Source organism: Chenopodium quinoa, unplaced genomic scaffold (genome assembly GCF_001683475.1).
Source record: "Chenopodium quinoa cultivar QQ74 unplaced genomic scaffold, ASM168347v1, whole genome shotgun sequence".
Lineage (NCBI taxonomy): Eukaryota > Viridiplantae > Streptophyta > Magnoliopsida > Caryophyllales > Amaranthaceae > Chenopodium > Chenopodium quinoa.
The window spans coordinates 1762841-1779002 of NW_018744498.1; positions in this window are offsets into that span (position 1 = coordinate 1762841).

Below are 16162 nucleotides of genomic sequence, written 5' to 3' on the forward strand. Positions count from 1 at the left end.
CCCTTGTAGCCACATCATATTGCCTTTCACCGTTAAATATATAATCACTTTCTTGGTACACAACTTTGAGCCTCGTCTAACGATAGACCTTTCTTTCTTCAACCCACATCTACCTAACCTTGGGATGGAATGGTGTGTAACTTATGCAATTTCAAAAACTTGAGCGATTCAAAAGATTAAAATTGATAAAAATAAGCTAAAAATAAAAGTGTACAAAAGGGCAAGTGTTCTAATGTCTTTGATATGAAAATGTCTTTGATATGAACACGTCTCAGATTGCGTCTCATATCGAGTGCTCGGTACCGTGCCTAAGAAACATGAATGCCAAGTGAGTGATAGACCGCATGATCGGGATTGCCCACACTTATAAAAATAAAAAACGCAAAAGCAAAAATAAAAAAAAATAGAGCAAAAAAAAAAAAAAAAGAAAGAGCTCAAAAGTGAGAAACCTCAAGCATAATGATACAAAGATTCAAAAGCAAGTTTTTACACCTTGGGGGCTTATCTAGGGTCTTGAGCCTTTGTCCCTTTCTTCTTCAACATTTAGCCTAACCACGTTACAACCCTTAAAAGACCTCTTCGAGGTATATACACACTTGTGCGAGGTTCGGCTAGAGCTATATTCGGTCTGATTTCTAACGGATACGTAGGCAACCTCACATTGAGGTGCGGCCGGGAATAAAAATGCGTTCATATTTACATTCACACACTTACATCATGATCATATCAAGGGATCCCCTATGCTCATCCCTATATACTGAGAGCTAGACTTGGGGGCTTGATCCCAACATTATTAACTTACCTAGCCTAAAGAGTAACCAACATTTGACTCTTCTTGAATTAATAATATTTTCCCATACACTTAGCCTTTGCGGCCTAACCTTAGTGTCACTTTCACACACTACACAGATACGTGACCAAATAGCCTTCCCTTAGGAACCCTTTGTCATGAAATCTTAACACAACATTGAAGCATACTTCTTCATAATAAAATCACTCATCACTCATCACACATCATTTATCACAAAGTACGAAGTGCTTAGCCTCCGGGCCTAAGTTACTCAAATACTTTCATCATGCAGTCAACAATTAAGATAGCCTAGGATGAATTAATCCTTGCACAACATTTGACTAAGTTCATTCAACATGCACCTTCAAAACCTTCGCTTCTTTCTTTTTTTTGCGTTTTTCTTTTTCGGGAGAAAGTCGGTACCCCCCACAAAAATGAAGGAAATTTTTGTTCTTTTGGAACATCACAATACAATGCATACACGAGTCATGAGTCACACGTGTCAATTCACCTTGGATCATCCTCAAATCAGTCTGTCACATTGAGTCAATCTCAAGTCAGTGAATCACCTTATGTCAACCCTAGGAAAAAAAACATCAAGCCTTAGGTCACTCCTAAGAAAAGCACCAGCAAAGTCTTTTAGCAATCTTTTGATTTTTACAGGATACAACTATTCGGCAAAGCTCCTATTCGCAGCCAACCGAACGATCGCAACAAACATTCAAGTATCAAAAGCTCTTTGTTCAGAGACGCGTGGACATATCATTCAAAGCTCTTTTGTTCAGAGACGCGTGGACATATCATCGAAGCTCTTTTGTTCAGAGACGCGTGGACATATCATCAAAAGCTCTTTTTTCAGAGACGCATGGACATATCATCAAAGCTCTTTTGTTCAGAGAAGCGTGGACATATCAAAAAGCTCTTTTGCTTAGAGACGCATGGGCATATCATTTAGAAGCTCTTTGTTCCGAGACGTTTAGAAATAATAAACAAAAGAAGCTCTTTTGTTCAGAGACGAGTGAACATCAACAGCGGCGAAGCACAACCACAACATCAAAACAGCAAGATGGTGTTCCCTAGCTTGTGGAAAGTTGTCACAACAACAAATGTAGCAACAAATCGGTTACTCCAGAGACGTGTGCTCGATGGTGAAAGAAACGCGTTTCTTAACTTTTTTATCTGTTTAACTAACGATAGTTTACAGGTATCGGCGTTACAAGAATTATTTAGGATCGCAGAACATTCTGAATCATTCTCCGTCCCTATCGTGACTTTAACTTTTGTTTTTTGAAACTTGCGTTTCTCCAAACTTAGTCAAAGTGGGGGCTTCAGTAGACACCCAAATGTGTCTTCCCAATAACAAACCCAATGATGAATACCTTTCATGTCATTTGATTATCAAACAAAGCGAAAGTGTGAAAAGTCTAGTGTTGCGGGTTAGTTTTTATTAAAATTCTCTTCTTTCTCTCTATTTTCGAAAACCTATTTTATGAAATTAGCCAATCCATTTAATTTTGGTCCACTACAAGGGTCTAATAATCGTGTATTTGGATGGGAGTTGAAAAGACCTTACCAACGATATATTATAAGCCTAATTCCGATGAATAATGAGGAAGTTATGGTCAAAATACTAAACTGGGTCCGGTTTGGTTCTTACATACAACCCAATGATCAAGAGGAGGGACTATTATTAATTATAATTCCTAAAGCTATTAGGTTTGATTATAGTCTTCTAGAAGAATCCTAATGGAGTTAAGATTGATAATTATGTTTCAAAGAGTTTGAAATTGAATAAAACTACTCCTTTTAAGAATCCTTGTTTTGAACGAGATGGAATATATTACAATATTATTTTTGTGCCTCTTAATATTTATCTTAATCTTATATAGTTGAACAGATCTTGAAATTATCTTTCCAATGATACATTATAATATTAAATCCAAGCTATAACGAAAAAGATATGAATGGAATATGAAACTCTATTTAAAACTGACACCCTTCCACTCTTTCGGCCATATCTTTTTATATACAAAAGATTTTAATCTGATTCTAATTTAATTGGAAATTAGACTTCAAGATCTTTTCAACGACATATTATATGCCTTTTTTGGACTTCTGGATCAAAAGATATCATAAAAACAAAATCCGCAAAAACTGTCTTGCAGCGCTGGACGACAGGCTTGTCGCGCGGCGCTGCACTCTTTCGCGCGGCGACAGATGATATTGCGGCGATAGCGTCGTGTTTTATTCCTTTTTGAAATAAGATTCGTTTTTATCTAATCCAGAATGTTTTCATTATAAATAGCCTCCTTAGACCTCCGTTTTTAATCATCAATTCTCATCAACTTTCACCAACTCTCATCAAGAAATTCATGATTCTCTCTCTCTTTCTTAGCCAACATTTTACAAATAAAATTCTGCATTTACAAGATCTAGACACACCTAGCAAAATTCGAAGTTGCTTTCGCCCTATACGTGAAATGTTTGGTATTTATGAGGGTTTGGTCCCAAATCTAGTCTAAACTTTCTAAATTCTTTAATCTCTCTTTCGATCATTTAATTTAATTCTTTAATTTTATTATTTTCCTTAAAGTTACTATCGTGTGTATTTTGTTATTAGAAAGAGATACGAGGCATCCAATTAAGTACTTTAAATGATTTATTGATACTATGATATAGAAATCATGCTTAGAATGTTATTTTGATTCCTAGTATCATGTTTAGGGTGACAACAATAAGTTCTTAATATCAAGTATGATTGTTATGATGCTTCTTATGTCCTTTCTTAATAGCATGTTAGTATCATGTTAGGGCTAAAGCTTTGATTTTAATGCTTATTGACATGCTAGGGTTTGTTATTAATCTTGTTAGTATCATTCCTAGGATCTTGCTATTAATATTATGCTTTAACATGATTATTATTATTTTAATTATTATGATTATTATTATTTTTAATTATGATTGTTATTATGTTGCTTGATATATATTTATTGTTATTGCTTGATCACACCTTTTATGCATGTTTAAAGAAAATTGGTACTTGTAATCACGCTTAATAAGATAAATAATAATCTTGTTTAGGGTTAATATAATTATAATTCAAGTGATTGCAAATAATAGTTTTATTTGTGCATTAAAATTCAACCAACATAGATTAAACAGGTTTAGGGTTAACCTATTGATTGCATGTTAGTTAGAAAGCGCACATGAATACGAGAAGAATAATGTAAAGGCATATTATAGGGGCAGGTTCTTTCTTTTTTAGATTGGATTTGTACCTTCATCCCCAAACTTCCATTGTTGGTTCAAGACCTATTGGAGTTGACGATGTCATGTATCGTTAAGGGGTGTAACCTTCACCCTGTGAACGGTTTACAAGTTCCTAAAACTTGTTGGCGACTCGTTTGCTCTAGCTTCCTTCCCTTTGGACGCCACCATGCTTAATTGTATGATCACAGCGGGGTTCAAGTTTGGGGTAATGCTTGAAATATTCCTTACAGGAGGACAAATCATCTTTTCAGGGTGGTAATTTTATCTTTTCTAGGATAGCCTTTTTTATTTATTTGTTGTTGGGTCTATATTTTCCTACTTGCTACCCATTTGAGTCTTTTCGCTTTTTTTCAAGCCACATTTTTAGATCTTTGAGCCTTTGGTTTCTTTTTGTTACATTTTTTTTGTAAAGCAAATGATCATGTTCTTTGAGGTTGTGGTATATGAGTTTGGATTTTGGTTCTTCTTTGTAAGAAATATTGTGTTTTGTATATCTTTTGAATAATAGCAAGTGAATAAATGAAAAAGCCGTCCAAAGTTAAAAAAGGCAAGGAAAATCAAATGCAAATTTGAAAAAGCCGTCTAAAATTAAAAAATAGGAAAGGGCATTCATATGCAAAGTTGAAAAAGCCGTCCATAGTTAAAAGAGGCGAGGACAATGAATAAAGTGAAAATTGAAAAATTAAAAAATTGAGACATAGCAAAGCAAATTCAAAATCTTTGGCAAAAATTGAATGAAGCGAAAAATGAAATAGTTAAAAAATATTTTGATGTAAATGTTTCTCCCTATTTTAAGCATTGAGGACAATGCTATGTTCTAGCTTGGCGGGGAAGCTTCTTATGCTTTTTTTTTTTTGTTATTTTTTTGTATAGGATTGTGGTTATAACTTTGAATAAGCTTGGGGGTGTTAGTTTGTTTTTGTTTGGTGATTATTTGGTTTTGGTGTTGAGATTTGGCCAATCTTTGCTTCACAACTTAGGTGTACCACCAAATTCTAAATTTTAAGCCTACCCTCTACCTTTTGCCCTTACGTTACAACCTTTGGGAAAGCCCTTTTGACCTAGAGGTTGAATGTAGGGAATATTTCAAGCCATCCAATACTTGAGCCCCACTCTGATCATACATTTAAGCAGGGTGGTGTCCAAAGGGAAGAAAGCTAAAGTAAAAGATTCGCCAACAAATTTTAGGAACTTGTAAATAGTTCACAGGGTGAAGATTACACCCCTTAACGGTCTAGGAGATCGTTAACTCCAATAGGTCTAGAACCATGACTGGAAGTTCGGGGATCAAGGTACAAATCCAACCTAAAAGAGATTGAACTTGCCCTAAAAATAGGCATCTACTTTATTCTTCTCGTATTCATGTGCGCTTTTTGAATAACATGCAATCAATAGGTTAACCGTAAACCTGTTTATCTATGTTGGTTGAATATTAATGCACAAATAAAACTATTATTGGAGATCACTTGAATTATAATCATATTAACCCAATCAAGATTATTAATTATCTTATTAAGCGTGATTACAAGTACAAATTCCCTTTAAACATGCATAAAATGCGTGATCAAGCAATAACAATAATATAATATCAAGTAACATAATAACAATCACAATAATTATAATAACAATCATAATCATGTTAAAGCATAGTATTAAAAGCAAGATCCTAGGCATGATACTAATAAGATTAATAACAAACCATAGCATGTCACTAAACATCAAAGATCAAAGGTTTAGTCCTAATATGACACTAACATGATATTAGGAAAGAAATAGGAAGCACCATAATAATCATACTTGATATTAGAAATATTAATTATTACCCTAAACATGGTACTAGGAAGCATTAAAATATGCTAACATGATACTAGGAATCAAAAAAATAATCAAAGCATGATTTCTATATCAAAAGATCAATTAAACAATTAAAGTACTTACTTCGATGCCTCGTACCTCTTTCAATAACAAAATACACACAGTACACTAGGTGAAAAATCAAAATTGGCACCTGTTCAAAACCTCTCAATGCCACTGGTTTTGAATTGGTGCCAATGTGGGGGGGTGCCAATTAGGGGATTGAAAAGCCATCGATTTGAACCGATTGCAAAACTCAAAATTGGCACCGGTAGCCCACAAAATATTAATTGAAACATTTTGGCACCGGTTAACCGGTGCAAAAAAAGGTTAAAAAATCAAAAAAATTTTCTTTTTTTCACTTAAAAATTAAATAGACTAAAATAAATAAGAACAACAAAATATACATCTAATATCATTCAATATAATTGAAAATTTATAGTACATAATAAAAAAATTAAAATAAAGATCTATAAAATTGATCAATTACAACAAATAAAAAAAAACTATAATATAAGTAAAAAAAAAAAAGAATTACAACATCACAATCTAAAAACCCCCATATTCTTGATTCTTGATTCTTCGATTGTGTGCACTATTTTGGGTTGCAAAGCAGTAGTATACCTGCGCCAAATAAAACATCCAAAATAAATCGATTAAACTGAATAAGCCGCGAAAATTTTTTAAAAAATAGATTTAAAATCGATTAAAAGAAAAAAAAATCAATTAAAAAAAATAAAATCGAAAAAACCCAGAAATCAAAAAAAATAAAAACAAAATCGAAAAAAATTGAAAAACCCAGAAATCGAAAAAACAAAAACAAAATCGAACAAATAAAAAACCCAAAAATCGATTAAAATAAAAACAAAATCGAAAAAAATTGAAATAGAAAAAACCAAGAAAAATAATTGAAAAAAAAAATCAAAATCGAAAAAAAAAATTAAAATCGAAAAACAAAAATGAAAATCGAAAATTAAAATCCAAAAAAAAAATTCAAAATCGAAAAATCGAAAAACAAAATTCAAAATCAAAAAAACAAAAATCAAATAACAAAATCAGAAAACAAAAATCAAAATCGAAAAACAAAAATCGAAAAAAAAAAGAAAAACAAACATCAAAATCGAAAAATAAAAATCAAAATCGAAAAAAAATAAATAAATTTTAAACTGTGAACTCGAAAAACGAAAAACCCAGAAATTGAAATCGAAGGAGAATGGTCTTGGTGTTGCATGTTGGTGGTCTTCTAATGAAAGAAAGAAAGGAGAAGGAGATAAAAAGAGAAATAGTAGGAGGGAGAAGGAGATCGAGAAAGAGAAATAGTAGGAGGAGAGGAGAGAGAAAGAGGAGGAGAGGAGTAGAGAAGAGAGAAACGGTTGTGAGACTAATTAGGGTTGGGGGGTTATAAAGGGCCGTGATTTTTTTTATTAAATAAAGGCACCGGTTCAAACCGGTGGGATTTATTTTTTGCCAGCGGTTTGAAGTGAACCGGGGCCATATGTCTTGGTTCATTAGACCGCCATTTTTTACGGCCATTTTTGCCACTGGTTTGGACTGAACCGGTGGCAATTAAGGGGAGCCTCTTTGATTTTTTCTACTAGTGTTAGTAACTTCAAGAAAAATATTAAAACAAATAATTAAATTAAATAATTGAAATATAGATTTGGGACCAAACCCTCAGATATTATCAAACCTTTCGCGTCTAGAGCGAAGGCATATTCGAACTTGGCTAGGTGTTTCCAAAGCTAATGTATGAGGAATTTTAAAAGAGGGAAGGTTTAGAAATTTAATAGAGGGAGAAGGAAAGCTTCTAGCTTTTAGAGAGAGAGAGAGATGATTATTGTAGATGTAGATGATCTGAAAACAGGGAGAACAAGCCCTATTTATAGGAAAAACAACACGGGATCGACGAAAATCATATTTTGAATAAAATACCTCGTGTAGCAAACGACAGAAGCTCGTGCCAGACGACAAGCCCGTCGCCTGGAAACGAAGGCCAGCGCCAGGCAACGAAGGTCAGTGCCTGGCGACGACTTTGTCATCTCGCGCTGGTCCAAAAATCAACTCGCTTTTCCACGCGTAATTACCTTTAACACCAGTTGCAGGAAATTAAGCGTCCGAGCAATTTTTGAAATAAGATTTAATGAAAATAAATTTCGTAATTGTAGTTCTCTATACTTAACATGTCCTATATTTCAATCAACCCTCGATATCTTGGAACGTGCTTACCATTGTTGTTTTAGGAAGTTTGGTATCCTCTCGTGTTTTGACCATTTGCAAGAGTCCATTGTTGTAGGGAATATATCAATCATTATCCCAAACTTGATCCCCACTCTGATCATATACTAAAGTACGGTGGCGTCGAAAGGAAATAAGATAGAGAAAAAGAGTCGCTAACAAGTTTTAGGAACTTGTAAACCGTTCACGAGGTGAAGGTTACATCCCTTAACAATCCAGGAGATCGTCAACTCCAATAGGTCTGGAACATGGCTGGTAGTTCGGGGATGAAGGTACAAATCCAATCTAAAAGAGATTGAACCTGCCCTAATAACAGGCCTCTACTTTATTTTGATCTTATTCATGTGCGCTTTCTGACTAACATGCAATCAATAGGATTAACCTAAACCTGTTTATCTATGTTGGTTGAATATTAATGCACAAATAAATCTATTATTGGCGATCACTTGAATTATAATCATATTAACCTAAATAAGATTATTAATTATCTTATCATGAGTGATTACAAGTACCAATTCCCTTTAAACATGCATAAAAAGGTGTGATTAAGTAATAACAATAAATATAAATATCAAGCAACAAAATAATAATAACCATTATAATCATAATCATAATCATCATAATATTAACAAGAATCATAATCATGTTAAAAATAAAGCATGATATTAATAGCAAGATCCTAGGCATGGTACTAACAAGATTAATAACAAACCCTAGCATGTCACTAAACATTCAAAATCAAAGCTTTAACCCTACCATGATACTAACGTGAATATTAGGAAAAGAATAGGAAGCATCGCAGGAAACACAATTGTTATATTTGATATTATAACCTTTTCCCTAAACATAATACTAGAAATCATAATAACAACCTAGACATGATTTCTAAGAATCATAATATCAATAAATCAATTAAAGCACTTACTTTGATGGCTCGTATCTCTTTCTAATAACAAAATACACACGTTAGTAACTTCAAGGAAAATAATAAACAAACAACTAAATTAAATATTTGAATGCGATATTTGGGACCAAACCCTCAGAAATTAAAACCTTTCACGTCTAGGGCGAAGGCAACTTCGAATTATGCTATAAGTGTCTAGATCTTGTGAATGCGGAATTTTGTATGCAAAAGCTATTTTGGAAAAGAGAGAGAGATCAAGAGAATATTTAATAGAGAGAGAGAAATGAAGAGAATTAATCGTTGTTGATGATTGAAAATTGACATTTAGGAGGCTATTTATAGAGAAAATCAGCCGGATGGATAGAAAAACGAATAAGAGTTTCGAAGAGAATAAAACGACTTAGTGCCAGACGCCAGACATTAGCGCCAGGCGCTAAGGCTAGTGCCAGACTCCAAGCATTAGCGTCAGGCGCTAATCCTGTCGTTAGGCGCTAGAAAACAATTTCACGCGTTTTCTTAATTTTGATAAAATTTAGCCGTACAGAAGGGCAAAATCGTATTTTCCTTAAAAACACTTCTTTTATTCTGATTAAAACTCTAAAAAGTCAACTAAAGTCATATTATCAATGTAATTAAATTAGGAATGAAAAGAACCTTCTAGAAGAATCTAGAAAACTATAATCAATTCTAATTGCATTAGGAATGATAAATCAATATTAGGCCCTCCTCTAGATCATTGGGTCGCATGTAAATATCAAACCGGGCCCAGTTTAGTAATTTGGCAATAACTTCCTCATTATTCATCGGAATTGGGCTTATAATATATCGTTGGAAAGCTCTATTCGAACGCGAACCAACTACACTACTGTAGACACCTAAAAATATCTCCCCAAAACCAAACCCGATGATAAATAACCTTTCACCGCCACTGTTGGTCGGGTTTAGTATTTAATCCCGAGAGTGCTTAAAAAATCGTATTTTATTAAATTCTTATTTTTGAAAGGTCCATGGATTAGTCTTGGTATTTGGTAAAAGCATAGTTTTAATTTTAGCCCAAGCTTGTTAATTAATTTTAAGCCCAAACCTTTTTATTTATTTATTTTATTTTTGGCCCAAATATTTTATTTATTTTTATTTCATTATTTTCTTATTTTAGCCCGAATAAGGAAAGTCAGGAAAAAGCCCGAAATTATCAATCGACACTTAAAAAGCCGAAAGAAATTAGGGTTAAAAATGAATTTAGAAGGAAAAATGGACTGGAATTGACCGTGTCACGGTACAGCCTGACCGTGTCACGGGAACCCTTCCCGTCTGACGGGGGGACTTCCCGTGACACGGGAGGTCTGCCGTGACACGGGAAGTTCCGTGTCCTTTCTGCGTAAACCCTTAACGCGTTGTCCGTTCCGTTTTCTGAAAATTTCCCGCGTCACTCCAAAACGGTACCGTGTCATGGGAATATGTATCGTCTGACGGTACTGTCTAACCGTGTCACGATACAGTCTGACCGTGTCACGGGATACTTTTTTAGGGTTTTTATCATTTTAGTGTTCCGTGTGCTCCCTTAGCACGTTTCCCTATAAATACCCCCTCATTTATGATGTACGGGGCAACCAGAATTTTTATGATTCTTATTTTCTCTCTTCTATGCTATTAACCTAAATACTAGCCTACCCTTTTCACTTCAAAATTCCTTCTTCAAGCACTCAAAGGAGTCCATATTTCACTCGAGGTTCTGTCCTTAAGCCAAGACGTGAAAGGTAGAATCGTTTGAGGGTTCAGCCCCAAAATAAACTTTATTTTATTTAATTTAATTTAGTTATTGTTTTATTATTTCCTTGAAGTTACTAACTCATTTATTATTTTGTATTTGCAAGCAAACAGATTCAACGTAAGGATCATGCTCTTTTATTATTATTATTATTATTTTTCTAACAATTTTATGTTGTTGGAATCCTAATTAAATTGGTTTTAATATTAATGTTTATTCTATTATTTTTATGATCACCATATTGCATGTTTAAAGGGAATATGTAATTGAAAATCACGCCTAAATAAGATAATTTGGACAACCGGTTTAGGTTCCTTTTTAATCTTATTATTAATTCAAGTGATCACCAAATTTTTAGAATTATGTGTGCATTAATCTTAAACCAATTTAGCTAAATAATAGTTTGGAGCGAATTGAATTAGTGTTTGTATGCCTTTGAGATCACAAGAATGCTTTTCAATATAAGAATCGAGTAGAGGCCAATACGGGAGAATGTGACTCCATGACTCACTTCGTACCATCATCCCCGATCCTCCTTTCGTGGTTCCGAACCATATGGAGTTAGTAATCTCATGGATTATGAATGGGGTGTAACCTTCACGGGTCAATCGTTGTTGCCTTCGTTGTCCCTTATTCGTGGTTGCCTTTTATGATCCGTGAACGGTTTACAAGTTCCTTAAAAAAACTTGTTGGCGGCTCCCTACCTTATTTGTCCCTAATCGTAATGTCAATTCTCACTTCCTATGAGTGCCAAGCATATTCACCACATGCTTTTAACGTAGGCGCACTTCGAGCGACGCCTACAATTTGGCGACTCCACTGGGGAGGATTCTTAATTATTTATCGATTTGAGTGATCGGTATTTAATTAAGATGAGTGGATGAGACTTGAAAGATTCTTGAAAAAATATTCCTGTGATTAATTTGGAATTTTTGCATCTGTATAGACGTTTTAACGTCGTATTCAAGTCTGTCCCGTAGGAAAAATTGGATAACTTGGTTGCGCGCAAAAGCAAAAGCAAAAATTGGTGAACAGTGCCGTGACACGGGAATGTCTACCGTCTGACGGTAGACTGCACCGTGTCACGACAGTCTGCACCGTGACACGGTGCCCAGGAAAGTGTCCAGTCAGTCTTTTTTCTCGATTTTTGTGTCCAGTCTTGAGTCGTGTCTAGCTATACGGTCAAAACACGCGTCTATAACCTCACCTAATCACTCACATATTATGTCCACACTTTTTTTTTAGTCATGCACCACTTTTGACCGTATTTTAGGGAAGTTTCGTTTCTTGTGTCGTTTTTTTTTTCGGAGTAAGTCGGATGGTATCCTCCCATGTTTTCTATTTTTAATAAGTAGAGCTTCAATAATAATAAAAAAATTATTTTTTTTTTCCGGATAGGTTAAGGTCAAGTTTGGTCATTAAAAGTGTGTTTGTTTCGGTGTCACAGCGCTTGGGCAAGAAGCAAGGGTAGATTGTTACGGTTCTAGTCCATACCTCAACAACCTCTTATACCAAAAAGGCGTACAAGGAAACCACCTCAGTCATCTCCACAAGATCCGTCTCCAGTCTACTTCCATCCAATGGCCACTAAGGAAGACATCGAGAACCTCAACAGGACAATCGAAAGATTGTCTGACATGATGCAAATACTCACTACTAGAGTCAGCACTGTAGAGCAAGACAAGCAAAACAGTGTCACTGCTGCTGCGATGGACAAGATCAAGGAACAAATGAGCAAGATTTGCGAAGAGTTCACTTATGTGGAACAGCCTGTCACCTCCTCGTCTATAAGAGAGAAGCTTCCTGAGAAGTTTTCCACTGCTGATATTCCCAAGTTCAAGCCTACTGATAATCCACTTTTCCATTTGAAGGCGTTTTCTGCAACTATGGCTCTTAAGGCAGTAGATGTGACACTCTTCCCTACGGTGTTTCCTCTTTCCTTAGAACATGCCTGTCAATAGTGGTTCTATTCTCTGGAATCCAAGCATGTCGCGACCTGGGAGGATATTACTGAAAGCTTTATGAACCGGTACAAGTGTAACATCCAGGCCATGACTTCTGAACGTGAACTCTCCATTCTCAAACAGAAAGAGAATGAAGGCTTCACCACTTACCTAAGCAGGTGGAGAGAAACAGCTGCGCTCTTGGTGGATCCTCCCAAGGAGAAGGAAATGGTTCGCTTGTTCATTGCCAATCTGACGCATAAGTACAAGAAACACTTGAAGTTTCTGCCTCTGAGTACCTTTGACGCTGTATACGATATTGGAATCAATATCGAAGATGAACTGATGAAGTCTGTTGGTAGCAACAATAACAACAGCACTTGGAAAAACAAGAAGAACGACACTCCTTCTTCTTCGTCTTCTAAGCCCAATAATGCTACCAACAATATCAATATCAATGATGTGCTTAGGGGTGGCAATTCGGGTCAGCAGGTCGGGTTCGGGTCAGATTTCGGGTCGATTTCGGGTTATGCTTAGAAACTATTAAAAATAGTGTAAAACTTAATATTATCGGGTTGTTGGGTCAAATCGGGTCGAATTCGAGTTGTTCGGGTTCGGTTCAGGTCGGGTTCGGGTCTCTCTCAGTAACTTCGGGTCGGGTTCGGGTCGGGTTTTCGTGTCGGGTCAGGGTTTGCCAGCCCTAGATGTGCATGTGCTGGCCCTTAATGCCCCTCCTCAAAGATTCCAAAGGCAAAGGAGGGTTTATACGCCTTTGGGAATGACTTATGATGCTGCTTATGACCGTCTTCATGGTCAGGGACTAATTATGCCAATCGGACCATTTCCAGAACCTCGACCTGAGAATAGGATCGCTAGCTATGACCCTAATGCTTATTGCAAGTATCATCAAGGCAAGGGTCATAACACTGAGAAGTGTTGGAGGCTAAAAGATGCAATCCAAGATCTGATTGATGCTAACCAACTTCCTATCCCTCCAGGGGGCAAGAAGCCTAATATTCAAACAGGTCCTCTTTCTGGTGCTTTGGCTATCATGGGAGATGAAGTCTCCTTTGATCCGTCAATACTCATTCAACCTGTGAATGAACCTCTGCCAGAAGTTGTATTTATCTCAAGCACTGAAGAAGTGAATGGGATCTGGGATAGTGATGATGAAGACGTCTATCTCAAAGACATAGCCTGTTCATTTCTCGGCACCAGTGAAGATGTTTGGGGGGACCTTGAGGTCAAGGTTCTCACCAGAAGTGGACGGAAGCAACAACCTAACCCACCTCCACCTCCACCACAATCACATCCGATAGTTGATCCCATCGACCCTGTGAATAGCGATGTGGTCAAACAACTGCAAAAGACTAAGGTGGAAATGAATGTATGGAAGCTTTTGGCCACTTCCCACGAGCATCGAAAGGCTGTGATGAATGCTCTGGTAAAAATAGGAGTTGATGATGATATGACTCCTCAAGGATTGGTCAACTTTCTCACTACTGAGCTGTCGAGTACCAGCAATCTGATTTCTTTTTCTGATAAGGACCTACCCCCGGAAGGGGACCAACATAATAAGGCCTTACACCTCACTGTAGTGTGTAGGCAGATGAATGTTCCTATGAGCCTGGTTGATAATGGCTCTGCAATCAATGTGTGCCCACTCCGTACTGCAAAGAAGTTGGGCATAAAGAATGAAGAATTGACTCCCTCCACTCAAGGGATTCAAGCTTACAATAATAGTCGCCGTCAAGCCGTGTGTACTATCATATTGAATATAACTACTGGGGCCATTGAACGTCACACCAAGTTTCAGGTGGTGGACATTAAGGCCTCTTTCAATCTGTTGTTAGGACGCCCTTGGCTTCATGAGCTAAAGGCGATTCCGTCATCGCTCCACCTGAAAGTGAAAGCCATAGTTGGAGGGGTTCTGATTACTATCGATGCTTCTCCTATGCGCATTCAAGTTATTGATACTCCTATCGTCCATGTTGAGCATGATGAAGAAGATAAAGATCTTTGGGGGTTTTCACTAGATGATGTTCTTGTGATCGAAGAAGAGGAAATGTGCCATCTCAACTTCGATCCCTACTCAAATACCAGTATCAACGCCATTCTGAAGAAGCAAGGTCACTTCCCAGGAATGACCCTTGGGCTCAAAAAGAAACTGGCTAAATCTTGGGGCCACCCTGGTGCGCTCAAGAAGGACACTTTCGGCTTAGGATTCGAGCCGACAAAGGAAGATCTGAAACAAGCTGCCTTGAAAATGAAGGCTCGCAACAACGCTCGAACCACGAAGACGGAAATGGCCATGGATCCATATCCGTTCACTCTTAACGGCTAGTACATCAAAGAAGGGGAAGACTTCCCACGCTATGAATTCCCTGAACCATTTATCCATAATGGGATCCGTGAACTAGGATTCGAGGTGTTCCTCGATTGTGACTTCATCGATGAAGAGCTCTTCACAGTCGAGAAGTCAGCTAGCCTGAACTCTGATGATCTGGGAATCAACCTTCTTTTTGGAATGGAGAAGAATGAATCCAAGCCGGTCTGCAATGATAACTCTGAGCTCGTTCAAGCCGTCATAGCAAACAAGGATTTCGACCCCTCCGAGTTAATCGTCCAAGCTGACAACATTTCAAGGGGATGGCGCAAGACATTGAGGATCACTACGCCGAGTGGAGAGAAGTTGGAAATAACCGCTGGCGAGGGTCCTATGTTTGATGAGTCTGAATGGTCTGGGTCCGAGTCCGAGTCTAAGTCTAAGTCTGTAGATGAGTCCTTAGAGTCTGAGGCTGACCCTCGTTCTGCTATAGAGTTCAACCCTGAGTCTCTTGTTGAGTCCTATCCTTCTAGTCCTAATAATTCTGGTGAGGTCGCAGCTGACCTTGCCTCTCTTGATGTATTAACCAGTGAATTCAATGAAATGAATACCTTTGCTTACGATGCATCCAATTCCCCTAGCCTTGATCAATATTGCTTTGCTAATGATAAAAATGACAAAGAAATAATAAAAGCAATGGAAGAACACGAAAATAAAACATCAGTTATTGAAGATACAGAAATAGTTAATATTTCCAATGATACGACTGTTAAAGAAGTAAAAATTGGATTAACACTAAGTCGAGATGAACGCAAAGAGATAATTAACTTGCTTAGTGAATTTGTTGATGTATTTGCTTTGTCATACCAAGATATGCCAGGAATTGACAGGGATATAGCTCAGCATACGATACCACTCATTCCAGGTATGAAACCTGTCAAACAAAAGCTGCGCCGAATGAAACCCGATGTGGCTCTCAAAATCAAGGAAGAAATCAGGAAGCAATTGGCCGCAGGTTTCATCAGAGTATCCATGTATCCGGAATGGATAGCAAATGTGGTTCCAGTTCCAA